General features: G+C 39.3%; 1 pseudogene; it reads left to right on the plus strand.

Annotated features, from left to right (window-relative positions):
• Nucleotides 1-2,346: 2,346 nt before the first annotated feature.
• On the plus strand, nucleotides 2,347-3,614 carry LOC104848806 (annotated as a pseudogene).
• The last annotated feature ends 1,407 nt before the right edge of the window (nucleotides 3,615-5,021 follow it).

A 5,021-nucleotide genomic window follows, 5' to 3' on the forward strand; every position in this document is an offset into this window, starting at 1 on the left:
AACCCTAGTCCTATACTCTTTTCGTGAAGGTGGATGTTCCTGCAGAAGGTGCCAGCTCACCCCATCTGAGGAGAGACTTGTTATCTATCTCCAGGAGGAACTTGTTTTCTACCCAATCAGGGCATTCTCCTTAATGCCTCTCAATTTCAGTGCACTCTAAAAAACTGGAACTATGATATGTATACATCTGTCTCATGAAATATTGTGGAAATCCAGTAAGAGAAGAGATACATATTTTCTAAATTGAAGATTAAGCATTGTGGATTTACACAGTATTGGTGAAGAATTCATGTGTCGGCTAAAATGGGCTCTGTCCATTCTGTCTCTGACTCTTTCTATCTATATTTGCTGAACACAGCATATTGCTGATTTGGTTTTTAATTGAGGGCTTTGGGGTTCCCAGTGCTTACACATGCCTTTGCAAATGAGGATGTGTGGGAGGGAACTGCAAGACTACCGATTTTTTAATGACAGTATATTGGCACCTGGGGGACAGCCAAATGTTTTGCAATCCCAATAATTCAGAGGCTCCATAAATCACCCTGATGAGAAAGAAAAAGCTAAAGCAGGAATTTTGCTTTCTGCCACCTAGAAAAGAAAGTGAATGGCTTAAAGATATCCTCTAAGGGTGGCCTACTTTTCCAATAATTAATTCAACACCATCTCAAGGCCGGAGATTTAGCTCAGTGGTTCCACCTCCAGCCTCGCAAGTGCAAGGGCCCAAGTTCACACATCACCGTCTCAAGCTGTCACTTGTAACCAGAGACCTTAAAGTTAAAATACAAAGAGAACTGGGGATTTAGCTCAGTGGTTCCACTGCCTGCCTTGCAAGCACAAGATCCAAAGTTTGATCCCCAGTACCCCCCACCAAAAAAAAGAAAAACAAAACAAAACAAAAAACACATACACAAGGAAAAATAGAGGTGATTAAGAAATATTGAACTGAAAAATGGATACATATTGAAGATATACTCCTAAGTGAAATAAATAAGGCACACATGTGTAAATACCGAATAGTTTCTCTGGTGTGAATAATCTGCAATAATAAAGAAGATCCTAATAAGATTACTGACATTTAGAAATGGGAAGAAAGGAGCTAAAGGTGTAGGGAAGGTGGGATGGGTAGGGGAAGGGTAATAAGGGAAAAGAAAAAAATGTGAGATAATGAAAAGATGGAAATAAAGTGTTTGTAGAGGGGGAGGGGAGGAGGGGGTGAAGGGAGGGCAGGGGTAAGGGGAAAAAATGAGAATCAAGACTTGTCATGTAGAGGTACAAGATCCCAACAATGAATGTAACTGTGCTGTATCCCTAAAATGTACCAATAAACTCAATTAAAGCTGAAAAAAAAAAACAAGAAATATTGAACTGCATTTGGGTTAAACTTATTTGCAAGTTAACTCTTTTAAAGACTGAGTATTAATTTTTACAGATTTATTTACTATGGTAGGCTAACTGCTGTAACAAATAAGCTTTAAGATGTATGGCAAACTCATATATCATAAGAGCCCATTTTACGCCCAGATAAATAGTTCAAGTCATTTTCATTTTGGTTCCACAAACTTGTACAGGTGCACCTTGGTGCACTGGACCTGGGCCTGCAGACAAACTGGTGGAGTTTCTCCCATTCTCAACACATGGCATTCAATGTTATCCTGTTATCAGTGTGTCAAGACCGGGGCAAAAGAACATATAGAATATCGGAAGTGGTGCTGCGCCTGCCTTGAAAGTGTAAGGTCCTGAGTTTGATTCCCAATACTGGAAAAAAAAAAAATTAGGTATGGGAGGTTTAATGGAGCAGACCTGGGAGCGAGACCTAGCTTTTTTTTTTCCAAATTCCATTAGCTACACTGAAATGCAGGGAAAACTGAGATATGTAATCTAGCTGTATACCTATGAAAAAGAAGAAAAAGATTTTTATGACAATGTAGGTCTCTTTCCAAAAATTATTTTTAAAGGGTAATTATTTTGAAATCAATGTCTAGCCAATAATTAGATTAAAACATTTAGCTGGCTAAGTTATTCATATTCCCATTGACTTATTCTGCACTTATTGAGCATACACTTTATTCTAGGCATGCTTTAGGAACTGAGAATAAAGAAATTCTTTTTTAAAATAGTGAAATCTTATGGGCCGGGGATTTAGCTCAGCGGTTCAGTGGCCTGCCTTGCAAGCGCAAGGACCTGAGTTCGATCCCCAGTACCAAAAAAAAAAAAAGAAAAACAGTGAAATCTTTATCAGCAAGAGTTCATATTCTAGTAGGGTCAGAAAAACACCAAATAAGTGGCCAGCCCTGGACCCGCATCCCAGCACACCTCAGCAGATTGGCCAGAGCCCGGAGCTCATGCATGCAGGTGTTGCTGGGCCCCAGGGCACAGCCCAGCTCGGAGCTGCAGGCCCAGGTCCAGCACACCGAGGTAGCCCACAGGCATCTGGAGAATCACAACTCAGATCTCCTGCTCCTGGTGGACATGCACAAGAAACACTGACCAGAAGTAGGACGACTGTGACCACCTCAGTAGTTAAATGCAGGAAAGGGAGGGCCTGGGAAAGAGGTGCAAGGATGACACGGTTAAACTACAGAACAACATATATCAGATGGCGACATACATCATTTCAAAGAGCAACTTAATGAGCTTCGCCAGGAGTTTCTTCAACAAGACCAGCTTCCAGACTATAGAAGAACAACACTTACCTTGAGAAGAGGTTAGAATATGAAAGTTTTCAGTGTGGTCAGCAGATCAAGGAATTAAGAGCACAGCATGAAGAAAATATTTAAAAGTTAGCAGATCAATTTTTGCAACAACAAAAGCAAAAGGCCCCCAAGGTTCAATCAAATGATGGAAAGGAATTGGAACCAAACGATCATGTAGTGCCCAAAGATATTCCAAAAGTAGATGAGAATGCTACAGTTAAAAATGAAGAATCTCAGGGACCAGGGATTTAGCTCAGTGATTCTGGTGCCTTCCTGGGTCCGATCTCTGGTACTGGGAAAAAAATGAATGAAGAACCCTCAAGTAATCATATTCCAAGTGGAAAAGGGCAAATCAAATGATACGGTGATGGAGGGATGCCAGGAGTAGAAGAGAATGACCTAGCTAAAGCTGATGATCTTCCCACCTCTTTAAGGAAGCCCCCTGTTTTAGTTTCTCAACATGAAAATCATCAATCTTCCATCTCCCAATTGGACAACCTCTCTCCCCAAATACGGGTACAGATTCACATGTAAACCACAATGGCAACCCAGGTACTTCAAAACAGAACCCTTCCAATCCTCTTCAGCATTTAAATCCTGGCTCAAACTTGGAGTGAACCCAGAATTCAAATGGATATAGGATATACTAAAGCAAGCCACCAAGGATAGAGTCGGTGGTTTCCACGAATTAAAGCAAAGCCAATTCTTTGATGAAAATGAATCCCCCGTTGATCTGCAGCATGGCTGTAAGTGGCGGATTATAATGGGGGTGATGGTAACGTAGGTGAGTATGAGGCGGACAAGCAGGCTGAGCTGGCTTACTACGAGGAAGAAGATGGTGACAGTGGAGAGGAAGATGTCCAAGATGAAGAACGAGAGCTTCGGATGGATCCTGCAGACTATGGAAAGCAACATCAATGATGTCCTTTAAATCCTAAAGGAAAATTTCACAAACCCTAAAGTGCTGCAAAATGAAATCATTTCTACTTTGTCATTTTTTACTTTTGTTGTAAAGATCACTTGTATCAGTTGCAAAGATACACTGACGTAAATTGAAGGAAACCCTTTAACAAAGCAATGTACCAGTGTACATATGTGAACTTTTTCATATTATATTATCAAAGCAGAGACTTTTTTGGTTATGATACAGTTGAGCCAAAAATGGCTAAGCTTTGCATTTAAAGAAAACTAATATATACTTCACATTTTATTAAGCTTTATTTTTTCCACAAATAGCAAGAGAACATGGTTGTACAGATAATATGTTACACAAAGTATAACCACAGTGAGGGCAGTCACTTAGCTGCAAAGATTTTATACACTAATGTATTCTTATGAGCCCAGCAGGTGCTCTGTTTTGGCTGCCCTTCCTCTCATGTCTTCTAGGAGTCAGACCTAGAAGAGGGGAAATAAATAAATGAGGGGAAACTGGGTGCCAAACATGTGCAACATGTATACAAAATTGCCATCCTACTCCTTCTATTTTATGTAAGTGCTGATGTGTCTGGGCAGATTAGCTTTCAGATGAAGGCTCACAAAAGTTGAGATAACCTTCAAAGATATAAATATTTATCAGTTATTCTTACTTAACGTGAAATGGTTGAATGCACTTTCATTTTTTACCCATAATACCAATACTGTTTAACCATAGTCAGCACTGAGTAAAGTTTTATTTTCACAGTTTGCATTGGTGAAGATATTCATAATTTAAATGACAGGTCCTGAAAGGGGCTAAATCTACTTTGAGGCAGGTGGTGGAAAAACAAATTTTGTATGATTCACTCTTTTTACTGTTGTTGTTCTGGGCATCAAACTCAGGATCTTTCGTTTGCGAGGCAAGTCGCGGAACCACTGAGCTAAATCCCCAACCCCATCTAAATCTACTTTGAAATGCATCTGCAATTAGGACTGCAAAGCCATCCTGGTAGTTTTAGTGATTTTCTTTGACTATATATTTTTCAGAAATACTACGCAAGAAATGTTAACAAGTTTTTATTGGTGCAAAAATAAGGATAGAAGTACACTGAAGTACAGCTGCTTCATAAAAATAGCTTAAAAGTTTGTAATAAGGAATCTTTGTAATTACTATGTTAGTTAAGATACCATCAACCTCATATTTGCTAGACTTACAAAATTAAATACATTTTGTCTTTTCTGATGCTATTCAATAGAATGTGTAAACTGGCTAATCCTTGTTTTCTGATTTAAACATATTTGCATCTTATCCCATGCCCCAAAAACAAAAGGTGTTGATCACGAAGGGAAATTCAAGGTTGTTAACTCTGTTTTGCAGAAGGACTACTGTTAATTCCCTGTATATATGAAGTG

Source organism: Fukomys damarensis, unplaced genomic scaffold, assembly GCF_012274545.1.
Source record: "Fukomys damarensis isolate Sample0158 unplaced genomic scaffold, DMR_v1.0_HiC HiC_scaffold_2, whole genome shotgun sequence".
Lineage (NCBI taxonomy): Eukaryota > Metazoa > Chordata > Mammalia > Rodentia > Bathyergidae > Fukomys > Fukomys damarensis.